This window comes from Apteryx mantelli, chromosome 11 (assembly GCF_036417845.1).
Source record: "Apteryx mantelli isolate bAptMan1 chromosome 11, bAptMan1.hap1, whole genome shotgun sequence".
NCBI classification, from domain to species: domain Eukaryota; kingdom Metazoa; phylum Chordata; class Aves; order Apterygiformes; family Apterygidae; genus Apteryx; species Apteryx mantelli.
In genome coordinates this window covers 14,861,882-14,879,263 of record NC_089988.1, presented here as the reverse complement: position 1 = coordinate 14,879,263, position 17,382 = coordinate 14,861,882, and positions in this window count along the sequence as shown.

Sequence of the window (17,382 nt, the reverse complement as noted above, 5' to 3'; positions counted from 1 at the left end):
GTGGTGGCTCAGTGCCTGCTAGGCCAGTGCTAGGTGCGTGGGTGCTGTTTTCAATTGTGAGGTCACTTGTGGCTCAGTGCCTGCTAGGCCAGTGCTAGGTGCGTGGCTGCTGTTTGTGCTTGTGAGGTCAGTGGTGGCTCAGTGCCTGCTAGGCCAGTGCTAGGTGCGTGGCTGCTGTTTTCAATTGTGAGGTCAGTGGTGGCTCAGTGCCTGCTAGGCCAGTGCTAGGTGCGTGGCTGCTGTTTGTGCTTGTGAGGTCAGTGGTGGCTCAGTGCCTGCTAGGCCAGTGCTAGGTGCGTGGCTGCTGTTTGTGCTTGTGAGGTCAGTGGTGGCTCAGTGCCTGCTAGGCCAGTGCTAGGTGCATGGCTGCTGTTTTCAACTGTGAGGTCACTTGTGGCTCAGTGCCTGCTAGGCCAGTGCTAGGTGCGTGGCTGCTGTTTGTGGCTGCGAAGTCACTTGTGGCTCAGTGCCTGCTAGGCCAGTGCTAGGTGCATGGCTGCTGTTTTCAACTGTGAGGTCAGTGGTGGCTCAGTGCCTGCTAGGCCAGTGCTAGGTGCGTGGCTGCTGTTTTCAATTGTGAGGTCACTTGTGGCTCAGTGCCTGCTAGGCCAGTGCTAGGTGCGTGGCTGCTGTTTGTTTTTGTTAGGTCACTTGTGGCTCAGTGCCTGCTAGGCCAGTGCTAGGTGCGTGGCTGCTGTTTGTGGTTGTGAGGTCAGTGGTGGCTCAGTGCCTGGTAGGCCAGTGCTTGGTGCGTGGCTGCTGTTTGTGGTTCTGAGGTCACTTGTGGCTCAGTGCCTGCTAGGCCAGTGCTAGGTGCGTGGCTGCTGTTTTCAATTGTGAGGTCAGTGGTGGCTCAGTGCCTGCTAGGCCAGTGCTAGGTGCGTGGATGCTGTTTGTGCTTGTGAGGTCAGTGGTGGCTCAGTGCCTGCTAGGCCAGTGCTAGGTGCGTGGCTGCTGTTTGTGGTTGCGAGGTCACTTGTTGCTCAGTGCCTGCTAGGCCAGTGCTAGGTGCGTGGCTGCTGTTTTCAATTGTGAGGTCAGTTTTGGCTCAGTGCCTGCTAGGCCAGTGCTAGGTGCGTGGCTGCTGTTTTCAATTGTGAGGTCACTTGTGGCTCAGTGCCTGCTAGGCCAGTGCTAGGTGCGTGGCTGCTGTTTTCAATTGTGAGGTCAGTGGTGGCTCAGTGCCTGCTAGGCCAGTGCTAGGTGCGTGGGTGCTGTTTGTGGTTGTGAAGTCACTTGTGGCTCAGTGCCTGCTAGGCCAGTGCTAGGTGCGTGGCTGCTGTTTTCAATTGTGAGGTCACTTGTGGCTCAGTGCCTGCTAGGCCAGTGCTGGGTGCGTGGCTCCTGTTTTCAATTGTGAGGTCAGTGGTGGCTCAGTGCCTGCTAGGCCAGTGCTAGGTGCGTGGCTGCTGTTTGTGGTTGTGAGGTCAGTGGTGGCTCAGTGCCTGGTAGGCCAGTGCTTGGTGCGTGGCTGCTGTTTGTGGTTGTGAGGTCAGTGGTGGCTCAGTGCCTGCTAGGCCAGTGCTAGGTGCGTGGCTGCTGTTTTCAATTGTGAGGTCAGTGGTGGCTCAGTGCCTGCTAGGCCAGTGCTAGGTGCGTGGATGCTGTTTGTGCTTGTGAGGTCAGTGGTGGCTCAGTGCCTGCTAGGCCAGTGCTAGGTGCGTGGCTGCTGTTTGTGGTTGCGAGGTCACTTGTTGCTCAGTGCCTGCTAGGCCAGTGCTAGGTGCGTGGCTGCTGTTTTCAATTGTGAGGTCAGTTTTGGCTCAGTGCCTGCTAGGCCAGTGCTAGGTGCGTGGCTGATGTTTTCAATTGTGAGGTCACTTGTGGCTCAGTGCCTGCTAGGCCAGTGCTAGGTGCGTGGCTGCTGTTTTCAATTGTGAGGTCAGTGGTGGCTCAGTGCCTGCTAGGCCAGTGCTAGGTGCGTGGCTGCTGTTTGTGGTTATGAGGTCACTTGTGGCTCAGTGCCTGCTAGGCCAGTGCTAGGTGTGTGGCTGCTGTTTTCAATTGTGAGGTCAGTGGTGGCTCAGTGCCTGCTAGGCCAGTGCTAGGTGCGTGGCTGCTGTTTTCAATTGTGAGGTCAGTGGTGGCTCAGTGCCTGCTAGGCCAGTGCTAGGTGCGTGGATGCTGTTTTCAATTGTGAGGTCACTTGTGGCTCAGTGCCTGCTAGGCCAGTGCTAGGTGCGTGGCTGCTGTTTTCAACTGTGAGGTCAGTGGTGGCTCAGTGCCTGCTAGGCCAGTGCTAGGTGCGTGGGTGCTGTTTTCAATTGTGAGGTCACTTGTGGCTCAGTGCCTGCTAGGCCAGTGCTAGGTGCGTGGCTGCTGTTTGTGCTTGTGAGGTCAGTGGTGGCTCAGTGCCTGCTAGGCCAGTGCTAGGTGCGTGGCTGCTGTTTGTGGTTGCGAGGTCACTTGTTGCTCAGTGCCTGCTAGGCCAGTGCTAGGTGCGTGGCTGCTGTTTTCAATTGTGAGGTCAGTTTTGGCTCAGTGCCTGCTAGGCCAGTGCTAGGTGCGTGGCTGCTGTTTTCAATTGTGAGGTCACTTGTGGCTCAGTGCCTGCTAGGCCAGTGCTAGGTGCGTGGCTGCTGTTTTCAATTGTGAGGTCAGTGGTGGCTCAGTGCCTGCTAGGCCAGTGCTAGGTGCGTGGCTGCTGTTTGTGGTTGTGAGGTCAGTGGTGGCTCAGTGCCTGCTAGGCCAGTGCTAGGTGCGTGGCTGCTGTTTGTGCTTGTGAGGTCAGTGGTGGCTCAGTGCCTGATAGGCCAGTGCTAGGTCCATGGCTGCTGTTTGTGTTTGTGAGGTCTCTTGTGGCTCAGTGCCTGATAGGCCAGTGCTAGGTGCATGGCTGCTGTTTGTGGTTATGAGGTCACTTGTGGCTCAGTGCCTGCTAGGCCAGTGCTAGGTGTGTGGCTGCTGTTTTCAATTGTGAGGTCAGTGGTGGCTCAGTGCCTGCTAGGCCAGTGCTAGGTGCGTGTGTGCTGTTTTCAATTGTGAGGTCAGTGGTGGCTCAGTGCCTGCTAGGCCAGTGCTAGGTGCGTGGCTGCTGTTTTCAATTGTGAGGTCAGTGGTGGCTCAGTGCCTGCTAGGCCAGTGCTAGGTGCGTGGGTGCTGTTTTCAACTGTGAGGTCAGTGGTGGCTCAGTGCCTGCTAGGCCAGTGCTAGGTGCGTGGGTGCTGTTTTCAATTGTGAGGTCACTTGTGGCTCAGTGCCTGCTAGGCCAGTGCTAGGTGCGTGGCTGCTGTTTGTGCTTGTGAGGTCAGTGGTGGCTCAGTGCCTGCTAGGCCAGTGCTAGGTGCGTGGCTGCTGTTTTCAATTGTGAGGTCAGTGGTGGCTCAGTGCCTGCTAGGCCAGTGCTAGGTGCGTGGCTGCTGTTTGTGCTTGTGAGGTCAGTGGTGGCTCAGTGCCTGCTAGGCCAGTGCTAGGTGCGTGGCTGCTGTTTGTGCTTGTGAGGTCAGTGGTGGCTCAGTGCCTGCTAGGCCAGTGCTAGGTGCATGGCTGCTGTTTTCAACTGTGAGGTCACTTGTGGCTCAGTGCCTGCTAGGCCAGTGCTAGGTGCGTGGCTGCTGTTTGTGGCTGCGAAGTCACTTGTGGCTCAGTGCCTGCTAGGCCAGTGCTAGGTGCATGGCTGCTGTTTTCAACTGTGAGGTCAGTGGTGGCTCAGTGCCTGCTAGGCCAGTGCTAGGTGCGTGGCTGCTGTTTTCAATTGTGAGGTCACTTGTGGCTCAGTGCCTGCTAGGCCAGTGCTAGGTGCGTGGCTGCTGTTTGTTTTTGTTAGGTCACTTGTGGCTCAGTGCCTGCTAGGCCAGTGCTAGGTGCGTGGCTGCTGTTTGTGGTTGTGAGGTCAGTGGTGGCTCAGTGCCTGGTAGGCCAGTGCTTGGTGCGTGGCTGCTGTTTGTGGTTCTGAGGTCACTTGTGGCTCAGTGCCTGCTAGGCCAGTGCTAGGTGCGTGGCTGCTGTTTTCAATTGTGAGGTCAGTGGTGGCTCAGTGCCTGCTAGGCCAGTGCTAGGTGCGTGGATGCTGTTTGTGCTTGTGAGGTCAGTGGTGGCTCAGTGCCTGCTAGGCCAGTGCTAGGTGCGTGGCTGCTGTTTGTGGTTGCGAGGTCACTTGTTGCTCAGTGCCTGCTAGGCCAGTGCTAGGTGCGTGGCTGCTGTTTTCAATTGTGAGGTCAGTTTTGGCTCAGTGCCTGCTAGGCCAGTGCTAGGTGCGTGGCTGCTGTTTTCAATTGTGAGGTCACTTGTGGCTCAGTGCCTGCTAGGCCAGTGCTAGGTGCGTGGCTGCTGTTTTCAATTGTGAGGTCAGTGGTGGCTCAGTGCCTGCTAGGCCAGTGCTAGGTGCGTGGCTGCTGTTTGTGCTTGTGAGGTCAGTGGTGGCTCAGTGCCTGCTAGGCCAGTGCTAGGTGCATGGCTGCTGTTTTCAACTGTGAGGTCACTTGTGGCTCAGTGCCTGCTAGGCCAGTGCTAGGCGCGTGGCTGCTGTTTTCAATTGTGAGGTCAGTGGTGTCTCAGTGCCTGCTAGGCCAGTGCTAGGTGCGTGGCTGCTGTTTGTGGTTGTGAGGTCAGTGGTGGCTCAGTGCCTGCCAGGCCAGTGCTAGGTGCATGGCTGCTCTTTGTGCTTGTGAGGTCAGTGGTGGCTCAGTGCCTGCTAGGCCAGTGCTAGGTGCGTGGCTGCTGTTTTCAATTGTGAGGTCAGTGGTGGCTCAGTGCCTGCTAGGCCAGTGCTAGGTGCGTGGCTGCTGTTTTCAATTGTGAGGTCAGTGGTGGCTCAGTGCCTGCTAGGCCAGTGCTAGGTGCGTGGCTGCTGTTTGTGGCTGCGAAGTCACTTGTGGCTCAGTGCCTGGTAGGCCAGTGCTTGGTGCGTGGCTGCTGTTTGTGGTTGTGAGGTCACTTGTGGCTCAGTGCCTGCTAGGCCAGTGCTAGGTGCATGGCTGCTGTTTTCAATTGTGAGGTCACTTGTGGCTCAGTGCCTGCTAGGCCAGTGCTAGGTGCGTGGCTGCTGTTTGTGGTTGTGAGGTCCGTGGTGGCTCAGTGCCTGCTAGGCCAGTGCTAGGTGCATGGCTGCTGTTTTCAACTGTGAGGTCACTTGTGGCTCAGTGCCTGCTAGGCCAGTGCTAGGTGCATGGCTGCTGTTTGTGGTTGTGAGGTCACTTGTGGCTCAGTGCCTGCTAGGCCAGTGCTAGGTGCGTGGCTGCTGTTTTCAATTGTGAGGTCACTTGTGGCTCAGTGCCTGCTAGGCCAGTGCTCGTTGCGTGGCTGCTGTTTTCAATTGTGAGGTCAGTGGTGGCTCAGTGCCTGCTAGGCCAGTGCTAGGTGCGTGGCTGCTGTTTTCAGTTGTGAGGTCAGTGGTGGCTCAGTGCCTGCTAGGCCAGTGCTAGGTGCGTGGCTGCTGTTTGTGGTTGTGAGGTCACTTGTGGCTCAGTGCCTGCTAGGCCAGTGCTAGGTGCGTGGCTGCTGTTTTCAATTGTGAGGTCAGTGGTGGCTCAGTGCCTGCTAGGCCAGTGCTAGGTGCGTGGGTGCTGTTTGTGGTTGTGAAGTCACTTGTGGCTCAGTGCCTGCTAGGCCAGTGCTTGGTGCGTGGCTGCTGTTTTCAATTGTGAGGTCACTTGTGGCTCAGTGCCTGCTAGGCCAGTGCTGGGTGTGTGGCTGCTGTTTGTGCTTGTGAGTTCAGTGGTGGCTCAGTGCCTGCTAGGCCAGTGCTAGGTGCGTGGCTGCTGTTTGTGGTTGTGAGGTCAGTGGTGGCTCAGTGCCTGCTAGGCCAGTGCTAGATGCGTGGCTGCTGTTTGTGCTTGTGAGGTCAGTGGTGACTCAGTGCCTGCTAGGCCAGTGCTAGGTGCATGGCTGCTGTTTTCAACTGTGAGGTCACTTGTGGCTCAGTGCCTGCTAGGCCAGTGCTAGGTGCGTGGCTGCTGTTTGTGGTTGTGAGGTCAGTGGTGGCTCAGTGCCTGGTAGGCCAGTGCTTGGTGCGTGGCTGCTGTTTGTGGTTCTGAGGTCACTTGTGGCTCAGTGCCTGCTAGGCCAGTGCTAGGTGCGTGGCTGCTGTTTTCAATTGTGAGGTCAGTGGTGGCTCAGTGCCTGCTAGGCCAGTGCTAGGTGCGTGGCTGCTGTTTTCAATTGTGAGGTCACTTGTGGCTCAGTGCCTGCTAGGCCAGTGCTAGGTGCGTGGCTGCTGTTTGTGGTTGCGAGGTCACTTGTTGCTCAGTGCCTGCTAGGCCAGTGCTAGGTGCGTGGCTGCTGTTTGTGGTTGTGAGGTCCGTGGTGGCTCAGTGCCTGCTAGGCCAGTGCTAGGTGCATGGCTGCTGTTTTCAACTGTGAGGTCACTTGTGGCTCAGTGCCTGCTAGGCCAGTGCTAGGTGCATGGCTGCTGTTTGTGGTTGTGAGGTCACTTGTGGCTCAGTGCCTGCTAGGCCAGTGCTAGGTGCGTGGCTGCTGTTTTCAATTGTGAGGTCACTTGTGGCTCAGTGCCTGCTAGGCCAGTGCTAGGTGCGTGGCTGCTGTTTTCAATTGTGAGGTCAGTGGTGGCTCAGTGCCTGCTAGGCCAGTGCTAGGTGCATGGCTGCTGTTTTCAATTGTGAGGTCAGTGGTGGCTCAGTGCCTGCTAGGCCAGTGCTAGGTGCGTGGCTGCTGTTTTCAGTTGTGAGGTCAGTGGTGGCTCAGTGCCTGCTAGGCCAGTGCTAGGTGCGTGGCTGCTGTTTGTGGTTGTGAGGTCAGTGGTGGCTCAGTGCCTGCTAGGCCAGTGCTAGGTGCGTGGCTGCTGTTTTCAATTGTGAGGTCACTTGTGGCTCAGTGCCTGCTAGGCCAGTGCTAGGTGCATGGCTGCTGTTTTCAATTGTGAGGTCACTTGTGGCTCAGTGCCTGCTAGGCCAGTGCTAGGTGCGTGGCTGCTGTTTTCAATTGTGAGGTCAGTGGTGGCTCAGTGCCTGCTAGGCCAGTGCTAGGTGCGTGGCTGCTGTTTGTGCTTGTGAGGTCAGTGGTGGCTCAGTGCCTGCTAGGCCAGTGCTAGGTGTGTGGCTGCTGTTTTCAATTTTGAGGTCAGTGGTGGCTCAGTGCCTGCTAGGCCAGTGCTAGGTGCGTGGCTGCTGTTTTCAATTGTGAGGTCAGTGGTGGCTCAGTGCCTGCTAGGCCAGTGCTAGGTGCGTGGCTGCTGTTTGTGGTTGTGAGGTCAGTGGTGGCTCAGTGCCTGCTAGGCCAGTGCTAGGTGCATGGCTGCTGTTTTCAACTGTGAGGTCACTTGTGGCTCAGTGCCTACTAGGCCAGTGCTAGGTGCGTGGCTGCTGTTTTCAATTGTGAGGTCACTTGTGGCTCAGTGCCTGCTAGGCCAGTGCTAGGTGCGTGGCTGCTGTTTGTTTTTGTTAGGTCACTTGTGGCTCAGTGCCTGCTAGGCCAGTGCTAGGTGCGTGGCTGCTGTTTGTGGTTGTGAGGTCACTTGTGGCTCAGTGCCTGCTAGGCCAGTGCTAGGTGCATGGCTGCTGTTTTCAACTGTGAAGTCACTTGTGGCTCAGTGCCTGCTAGGCCAGTGCTAGGTGCATGGCTACTGTTTGTGGTTGTGAGGTCACTTGTGGCTCAGTGCCTGCTAGGCCAGTGCTAGGTGCGTGGGTGCTGTTTTCAATTGTGAGGTCACTTGTGGCTCAGTGCCTGCTAGGCCAGTGCTAGGTGCGTGGCTGCTGTTTTCAATTGTGAGGTCAGTGGTGGCTCAGTGCCTGCTAGGCCAGTGCTAGGTGCGTGGCTGCTGTTTTCAGTTGTGAGGTCAGTGGTGGCTCAGTGCCTGCTAGGCCAGTGCTAGGTGCGTGGCTGCTGTTTGTGGTTGTGAGGTCAGTGGTGGCTCAGTGCCTGCTAGGCCAGTGCTAGGTGCGTGGGTGCTGTTTTCAATTGTGAGGTCACTTGTGGCTCAGTGCCTGCTAGGCCAGTGCTAGGTGCATGGCTGCTGTTTTCAATTGTGAGGTCACTTGTGGCTCAGTGCCTGCTAGGCCAGTGCTAGGTGCGTGGCTGCTGTTTTCAATTGTGAGGTCAGTGGTGGCTCAGTGCCTGCTAGGCCAGTGCTAGGTGCGTGGCTGCTGTTTGTGCTTGTGAGGTCAGTGGTGGCTCAGTGCCTGCTAGGCCAGTGCTAGGTGTGTGGCTGCTGTTTTCAATTTTGAGGTCAGTGGTGGCTCAGTGCCTGCTAGGCCAGTGCTAGGTGCGTGGCTGCTGTTTTCAATTGTGAGGTCAGTGGTGGCTCAGTGCCTGCTAGGCCAGTGCTAGGTGCGTGGCTGCTGTTTGTGGTTGTGAGGTCAGTGGTGGCTCAGTGCCTGCTAGGCCAGTGCTAGGTGCATGGCTGCTGTTTTCAACTGTGAGGTCACTTGTGGCTCAGTGCCTACTAGGCCAGTGCTAGGTGCGTGGCTGCTGTTTTCAATTGTGAGGTCACTTGTGGCTCAGTGCCTGCTAGGCCAGTGCTAGGTGCGTGGCTGCTGTTTGTTTTTGTTAGGTCACTTGTGGCTCAGTGCCTGCTAGGCCAGTGCTAGGTGCGTGGGTGCTGTTTGTGGTTGTGAGGTCAGTGGTGGCTCAGTGCCTGCTAGGCCAGTGCTAGGTGCGTGGGTGCTGTTTCAATTGCGAGGTCAGTGGTGGCTCAGTGCCTGCTAGGCCAGTGCTAGGTGCGTGGGTGCTGTTTGTGGTTGTGAGGTCAGTGGTGGCTCAGTGCCTGCTAGGCCAGTGCTAGGTGCGTGGCTGCTGTTTTCAATTGTGAGGTCACTTGTGGCTCAGTGTCTGATAGGCGAGTGCTAGGTGCGTGGGTGCTGTTTGTGGTTGTGAGGTCAGTGGTGGCTCAGTGCCTGCTAGGCCAGTGCTAGGTGCGTGGCTGCTGTTTTCAATTGTGAGGTCAGTGGTGGCTCAGTGCCTGCTAGGCCAGTGCTAGGTGCGTGGCTACTGTTTTCAGTTGTGAGGTCAGTGGTGGCTCAGTGCCTGCTAGGCCAGTGCCAGGTGCGTGGCTGCTGTTTGTGGTTGTGAGGTCAGTGGTGGCTCAGTGCCTGCTAGGCCAGTGCTAGGTGCGTGGCTGATGTTTTCAATTGTGAGGTCACTTGTGGCTCAGTGCCTGCTAGGCCAGTGCTAGGTGCGTGGCTGCTGTTTGTGCTTGTGATGTCAGTGGTGGCTTAGTGCCTGCTAGGCCAGTGCTCGGTGCGTGGCTGCTGTTTTCAATTGTGAGGTCAGTGGTGGCTCAGTGCCTGCTAGGCCAGTGCTAGGTGCGTGGCTCCTGTTTGTGGTTGCGAGGTCACTTGTTGCTCAGTGCCTGCTAGGCCAGTGCTAGATGTTTGGCTGCTGTTTGTGCTTGTGAGGTCAGTGGTGGCTCAGTGCCTGCTAGGCCAGTGCTAGGTGCGTGGCTGCTGTTTTCAATTGTGAGGTCTGTGGTGGCTCAGTGCCTGCTAGGCCAGTGCTCGGTGTGTGGATGCTGTTTTCAATTGTGAGGTCACTTGTGGCTCAGTGCCTGCTAGGCCAGTGCTAGGTGCGTGGCTGCTGTTTGTGGTTGTGAGGTCAGTGGTGGCTCAGTGCCTGCTAGGCTAGTGCTAGGTGCGTGGCTGCTGTTTGTGGTTGTGAGGTCACTTGTAGCTCAGTGCCTGCTAGGCCAGTGCTAGGTGTGTGGCTGCTGTTTGTGCTTGTGAGGTCAGTGGTGGCTCAGTGCCTGCTAGGCCAGTGCTAGGTGCGTGTCTGCTGTTTGTGGTTGCGAGGTGACTTGTTGCTCAGTGCCTGCTAGGCCAGTGCTAGGTGCGTGGCTGCTGTTTGTGGTTGTGAGGTCAGTGGTGGCGCAGTGCCTGCTAGGCCAGTGCTAGGTGCGTGGCTGCTGTTTTCAGTTGTGAGGTCAGTGGTGGCTCAGTGCCTGCTAGGCCAGTGCTAGGTGCGTGGCTGCTGTTTTCAATTGTGAGGTCACTTGTGGCTCAGTGCCTGATAGGCGAGTGCTAGGTGCGTGGGTGCTGTTTGTGGTTGTGAGGTCAGTGGTGGCTCAGTGCCTGCTAGGCCAGTGCTAGGTGCGTGGCTGCTGTTTTCAATTGTGAGGTCAGTGGTGGCTCAGTGCCTGCTAGGCCAGTGCTAGGTGCGTGGCTACTGTTTTCAGTTGTGAGGTCAGTGGTGGCTCAGTGCCTGCTAGGCCAGTGCCAGGTGCGTGGCTGCTGTTTGTGGTTGTGAGGTCAGTGGTGGCTCAGTGCCTGCTAGGCCAGTGCTAGGTGCGTGGCTGATGTTTTCAATTGTGAGGTCACTTGTGGCTCAGTGCCTGCTAGGCCAGTGCTAGGTGCGTGGCTGCTGTTTGTGCTTGTGATGTCAGTGGTGGCTTAGTGCCTGCTAGGCCAGTGCTCGGTGCGTGGCTGCTGTTTTCAATTGTGAGGTCAGTGGTGGCTCAGTGCCTGCTAGGCCAGTGCTAGGTGCGTGGCTCCTGTTTGTGGTTGCGAGGTCACTTGTTGCTCAGTGCCTGCTAGGCCAGTGCTAGATGTTTGGCTGCTGTTTGTGCTTGTGAGGTCAGTGGTGGCTCAGTGCCTGCTAGGCCAGTGCTAGGTGCGTGGCTGCTGTTTTCAATTGTGAGGTCTGTGGTGGCTCAGTGCCTGCTAGGCCAGTGCTCGGTGTGTGGATGCTGTTTTCAATTGTGAGGTCACTTGTGGCTCAGTGCCTGCTAGGCCAGTGCTAGGTGCGTGGCTGCTGTTTGTGGTTGTGAGGTCAGTGGTGGCTCAGTGCCTGCTAGGCTAGTGCTAGGTGCGTGGCTGCTGTTTGTGGTTGTGAGGTCACTTGTGGCTCAGTGCCTGCTAGGCCAGTGCTAGGTGTGTGGCTGCTGTTTGTGCTTGTGAGGTCAGTGGTGGCTCAGTGCCTGCTAGGCCAGTGCTAGGTGCGTGTCTGCTGTTTGTGGTTGCGAGGTGACTTGTTGCTCAGTGCCTGCTAGGCCAGTGCTAGGTGCGTGGCTGCTGTTTGTGGTTGTGAGGTCAGTGGTGGCGCAGTGCCTGCTAGGCCAGTGCTAGGTGCGTGGCTGCTGTTTTCAGTTGTGAGGTCAGTGGTGGCTCAGTGCCTGCTAGGCCAGTGCTAGGTGCGTGGCTGCTGTTTTCAATTGTGAGGTCACTTGTGGCTCAGTGCCTGATAGGCCAGTGCTAGGTCCATGGCTGCTGTTTGTGTTAGTGAGGTCTATTGTGGCTCAGTGCCTGCTAGGCCAGTGCTAGGTGCATGGCTGCTGTTTGTGGTTATGAGGTCACTTGTGGCTCAGTGCCTGCTAGGCCAGTGCTAGGTGTGTGGCTGCTGTTTTCAATTGTGAGGTCAGTGGTGGCTCAGTGCCTGCTAGGCCAGTGCTAGGTGCGTGGCTGCTGTTTTCAATTTTGAGGTCAGTGGTGGCTCAGTGCCTGCTAGGCCAGTGCTAGGTGCGTGGCTGCTGTTTTCAATTGTGAGGTCACTTGTGGCTCAGTGCCTGCTAGGCCAGTGCTAGGTGCGTGGCTGCTGTTTTCAACTGTGAGGTCAGTGGTGGCTCAGTGCCTGCTAGGCCAGTGCTAGGTGCGTGGCTGCTGTTTGTGCTTGTGAGGTCAGTGGTGGCTCAGTGCCTGCTAGGCCAGTGCTAGGTGCGTGGCTGCTGTTTTCAATTGTGAGGTCAGTGGTGGCTCAGTGCCTGCTAGGCCAGTGCTAGGTGCGTGGCTGCTGTTTGTGGCTGCGAAGTCACTTGTGGCTCAGTGCCTGGTAGGCCAGTGCTAGGTGCGTGGCTGCTGTTTGTGGTTGTGAGGTCACTTGTGGCTCAGTGCCTGCTAGGCCAGTGCTAGGTGCGTGGCTGCTGTTTTCAATTGTGAGGTCACTTGTGGCTCAGTGCCTGCTAGGCCAGTGCTAGGTGCGTGGCTGCTGTTTGTGGTTGCGAGGTCACTTGTTGCTCAGTGCCTGCTAGGCCAGTGCTAGGTGCGTGGCTGCTGTTTGTGGTTGTGAGGTCACTTGTGGCTCAGTGCCTGCTAGGCCAGTGCTAGGTGCGTGGCTGCTGTTTGTGGTTGCGAGGTCACTTGTTGCTCAGTGCCTGCTAGGCCAGTGCTAGGTGCGTGGCTGCTGTTTGTGGTTGTGAGGTCACTTGTGGCTCAGTGCCTGCTAGGCCAGTGCTAGGTGCATGGCTGCTGTTTTCAACTGTGAAGTCACTTGTGGCTCAGTGCCTGCTAGGCCAGTGCTAGGTGCATGGCTGCTGTTTTCAATTGTGAGGTCACTTGTGGCTCAGTGCCTGCTAGGCCAGTGCTAGGTGCGTGGCTGCTGTTTTCAATTGTGAGGTCAGTGGTGGCTCAGTGCCTGCTAGGCCAGTGCTAGGTGCGTGGCTGCTGTTTTCAATTGTGAGGTCAGTGGTGGCTCAGTGCCTGCTAGGCCAGTGCTAGGTGCGTGGCTGCTGTTTTCAGTTGTGAGGTCAGTGGTGGCTCAGTGCCTGCTAGGCCAGTGCTAGGTGCGTGGCTGCTGTTTGTGGTTGTGAGGTCAGTGGTGGCTCAGTGCCTGCTAGGCCAGTGCTAGGTGCGTGGCTGCTGTTTTCAATTGTGAGGTCACTTGTGGCTCAGTGCCTGCTAGGCCAGTGCTAGGTGCATGGCTGCTGTTTTCAATTGTGAGGTCACTTGTGGCTCAGTGCCTGCTAGGCCAGTGCTAGGTGCGTGGCTGCTGTTTTCAATTGTGAGGTCAGTGGTGGCTCAGTGCCTGCTAGGCCAGTGCTAGGTGCGTGGCTGCTGTTTGTGCTTGTGAGGTCAGTGGTGGCTCAGTGCCTGCTAGGCCAGTGCTAGGTGTGTGGCTGCTGTTTTCAATTTTGAGGTCAGTGGTGGCTCAGTGCCTGCTAGGCCAGTGCTAGGTGCGTGGCTGCTGTTTTCAATTGTGAGGTCAGTGGTGGCTCAGTGCCTGCTAGGCCAGTGCTAGGTGCGTGGCTGCTGTTTGTGGTTGTGAGGTCAGTGGTGGCTCAGTGCCTGCTAGGCCAGTGCTAGGTGCATGGCTGCTGTTTTCAACTGTGAGGTCACTTGTGGCTCAGTGCCTACTAGGCCAGTGCTAGGTGCGTGGCTGCTGTTTTCAATTGTGAGGTCACTTGTGGCTCAGTGCCTGCTAGGCCAGTGCTAGGTGCGTGGCTGCTGTTTGTTTTTGTTAGGTCACTTGTGGCTCAGTGCCTGCTAGGCCAGTGCTAGGTGCGTGGGTGCTGTTTGTGGTTGTGAGGTCAGTGGTGGCTCAGTGCCTGCTAGGCCAGTGCTAGGTGCGTGGCTGCTGTTTTCAATTGTGAGGTCACTTGTGGCTCAGTGTCTGATAGGCGAGTGCTAGGTGCGTGGGTGCTGTTTGTGGTTGTGAGGTCAGTGGTGGCTCAGTGCCTGCTAGGCCAGTGCTAGGTGCGTGGCTGCTGTTTTCAATTGTGAGGTCAGTGGTGGCTCAGTGCCTGCTAGGCCAGTGCTAGGTGCGTGGCTACTGTTTTCAGTTGTGAGGTCAGTGGTGGCTCAGTGCCTGCTAGGCCAGTGCCAGGTGCGTGGCTGCTGTTTGTGGTTGTGAGGTCAGTGGTGGCTCAGTGCCTGCTAGGCCAGTGCTAGGTGCGTGGCTGATGTTTTCAATTGTGAGGTCACTTGTGGCTCAGTGCCTGCTAGGCCAGTGCTAGGTGCGTGGCTGCTGTTTGTGCTTGTGATGTCAGTGGTGGCTTAGTGCCTGCTAGGCCAGTGCTCGGTGCGTGGCTGCTGTTTTCAATTGTGAGGTCAGTGGTGGCTCAGTGCCTGCTAGGCCAGTGCTAGGTGCGTGGCTCCTGTTTGTGGTTGCGAGGTCACTTGTTGCTCAGTGCCTGCTAGGCCAGTGCTAGGTGCGTGGCTGCTGTTTTCAATTGTGAGGTCACTTGTGGCTCAGTGCCTGCTAGGCCAGTGCTAGGTGCGTGGCTGCTGTTTTCAATTGTGAGGTCTGTGGTGGCTCAGTGCCTGCTAGGCCAGTGCTCGGTGTGTGGCTGCTGTTTTCAGTTGTGAGGTCAGTGGTGGCTCAGTGCCTGCTAGGCCAGTGCTAGGTGCGTGGCTGCTGTTTGTGGTTGTGAGGTCAGTGGTGGCTCAGTGCCTGCTAGGCTAGTGCTAGGTGCGTGGCTGCTGTTTGTGGTTCTGAGGTCACTTGTGGCTCAGTGCCTGCTAGGCCAGTGCTAGGTGTGTGGCTGCTGTTTTCAATTGTGAGGTCAGTGGTGGCTCAGTGCCTGCTAGGCCAGTGCTAGGTGCGTGGCTGCTGTTTTCAATTGTGAGGTCACTTGTGGCTCAGTGCCTGCTAGGCCAGTGCTAGGTCCATGGCTGCTGTTTGTGTTAGTGAGGTCTATTGTGGCTCAGTGCCTGCTAGGCCAGTGCTAGGTGCATGGCTGCTGTTTGTGGTTATGAGGTCACTTGTGGCTCAGTGCCTGCTAGGCCAGTGCTAGGTGTGTGGCTGCTGTTTTCAATTGTGAGGTCAGTGGTGGCTCAGTGCCTGCTAGGCCAGTGCTAGGTGCGTGGCTGCTGTTTTCAATTTTGAGGTCAGTGGTGGCTCAGTGCCTGCTAGGCCAGTGCTAGGTGCGTTGATGCTGTTTTCAATTGTGAGGTCACTTGTGGCTCAGTGCCTGCTAGGCCAGTGCTAGGTGCGTGGCTGCTGTTTTCAACTGTGAGGTCAGTGGTGGCTCAGTGCCTGCTAGGCCAGTGCTAGGTGCGTGGGTGCTGTTTTCAATTGTGAGGTCACTTGTGGCTCAGTGCCTGCTAGGCCAGTGCTAGGTGCGTGGCTGCTGTTTGTGCTTGTGAGGTCAGTGGTGGCTCAGTGCCTGCTAGGCCAGTGCTAGGTGCGTGGCTGCTGTTTTCAATTGTGAGGTCAGTGGTGGCTCAGTGCCTGCTAGGCCAGTGCTAGGTGCGTGGCTGCTGTTTGTGGCTGCGAAGTCACTTGTGGCTCAGTGCCTGGTAGGCCAGTGCTAGGTGCGTGGCTGCTGTTTGTGGTTGTGAGGTCACTTGTGGCTCAGTGCCTGCTAGGCCAGTGCTAGGTGCGTGGCTGCTGTTTTCAATTGTGAGGTCACTTGTGGCTCAGTGCCTGCTAGGCCAGTGCTAGGTGCGTGGCTGCTGTTTGTGGTTGCGAGGTCACTTGTTGCTCAGTGCCTGCTAGGCCAGTGCTAGGTGCGTGGCTGCTGTTTGTGGTTGTGAGGTCACTTGTGGCTCAGTGCCTGCTAGGCCAGTGCTAGGTGCGTGGCTGCTGTTTGTGGTTGCGAGGTCACTTGTTGCTCAGTGCCTGCTAGGCCAGTGCTAGGTGCGTGGCTGCTGTTTGTGGTTGTGAGGTCACTTGTGGCTCAGTGCCTGCTAGGCCAGTGCTAGGTGCATGGCTGCTGTTTTCAACTGTGAAGTCACTTGTGGCTCAGTGCCTGCTAGGCCAGTGCTAGGTGCATGGCTGCTGTTTGTGGTTGTGAGGTCACTTGTGGCTCAGTGCCTGCTAGGCCAGTGCTAGGTGCGTGGCTGCTGTTTTCAATTGTGAGGTCACTTGTGGCTCAGTGCCTGCTAGGCCAGTGCTAGGTGCGTGGCTGCTGTTTTCAATTGTGAGGTCAGTGGTGGCTCAGTGCCTGCTAGGCCAGTGCTAGGTGCGTGGCTGCTGTTTTCAGTTGTGAGGTCAGTGGTGGCTCAGTGCCTGCTAGGCCAGTGCTAGGTGCGTGGCTGCTGTTTGTGGTTGTGAGGTCAGTGGTGGCTCAGTGCCTGCTAGGCCAGTGCTAGGTGCGTGGCTGCTGTTTTCAATTGTGAGGTCACTTGTGGCTCAGTGCCTGCTAGGCCAGTGCTAGGTGCATGGCTGCTGTTTTCAATTGTGAGGTCACTTGTGGCTCAGTGCCTGCTAGGCCAGTGCTAGGTGCGTGGCTGCTGTTTTCAATTGTGAGGTCAGTGGTGGCTCAGTGCCTGCTAGGCCAGTGCTAGGTGCGTGGCTGCTGTTTGTGCTTGTGAGGTCAGTGGTGGCTCAGTGCCTGCTAGGCCAGTGCTAGGTGTGTGGCTGCTGTTTTCAATTTTGAGGTCAGTGGTGGCTCAGTGCCTGCTAGGCCAGTGCTAGGTGCGTGGCTGCTGTTTTCAATTGTGAGGTCAGTGGTGGCTCAGTGCCTGCTAGGCCAGTGCTAGGTGCGTGGCTGCTGTTTGTGGTTGTGAGGTCAGTGGTGGCTCAGTGCCTGCTAGGCCAGTGCTAGGTGCATGGCTGCTGTTTTCAACTGTGAGGTCACTTGTGGCTCAGTGCCTACTAGGCCAGTGCTAGGTGCGTGGCTGCTGTTTTCAATTGTGAGGTCACTTGTGGCTCAGTGCCTGCTAGGCCAGTGCTAGGTGCGTGGCTGCTGTTTGTTTTTGTTAGGTCACTTGTGGCTCAGTGCCTGCTAGGCCAGTGCTAGGTGCGTGGCTGCTGTTTGTGGTTGTGAGGTCAGTGGTGGCTCAGTGCCTGCTAGGCCAGTGCTAGGTGCGTGGGTGCTGTTTCAATTGCGAGGTCAGTGGTGGCTCAGTGCCTGCTAGGCCAGTGCTAGGTGCGTGGGTGCTGTTTGTGGTTGTGAGGTCAGTGGTGGCTCAGTGCCTGCTAGGCCAGTGCTAGGTGCGTGGCTGCTGTTTTCAATTGTGAGGTCACTTGTGGCTCAGTGTCTGATAGGCGAGTGCTAGGTGCGTGGGTGCTGTTTGTGGTTGTGAGGTCAGTGGTGGCTCAGTGCCTGCTAGGCCAGTGCTAGGTGCGTGGCTGCTGTTTTCAATTGTGAGGTCAGTGGTGGCTCAGTGCCTGCTAGGCCAGTGCTAGGTGCGTGGCTGCTGTTTGTGGTTGCGAGGTCACTTGTTGCTCAGTGCCTGCTAGGCCAGTGCTAGGTGCGTGGCTGCTGTTTGTGGTTGTGAGGTCACTTGTGGCTCAGTGCCTGCTAGGCCAGTGCTAGGTGCATGGCTGCTGTTTTCAACTGTGAAGTCACTTGTGGCTCAGTGCCTGCTAGGCCAGTGCTAGGTGCGTGGCTGCTGTTTTCAATTGTGAGGTCAGTGGTGGCTCAGTGCCTGCTAGGCCAGTGCTAGGTGCGTGGCTGCTGTTTTCAGTTGTGAGGTCAGTGGTGGCTCAGTGCCTGCTAGGCCAGTGCTAGGTGCGTGGCTGCTGTTTGTGGTTGTGAGGTCAGTGGTGGCTCAGTGCCTGCTAGGCCAGTGCTAGGTGCGTGGCTGCTGTTTTCAATTGTGAGGTCACTTGTGGCTCAGTGCCTGCTAGGCCAGTGCTAGGTGCATGGCTGCTGTTTTCAATTGTGAGGTCACTTGTGGCTCAGTGCCTGCTAGGCCAGTGCTAGGTGCGTGGCTGCTGTTTTCAATTGTGAGGTCAGTGGTGGCTCAGTGCCTGCTAGGCCAGTGCTAGGTGCGTGGCTGCTGTTTGTGCTTGTGAGGTCAGTGGTGGCTCAGTGCCTGCTAGGCCAGTGCTAGGTGTGTGGCTGCTGTTTTCAATTTTGAGGTCAGTGGTGGCTCAGTGCCTGCTAGGCCAGTG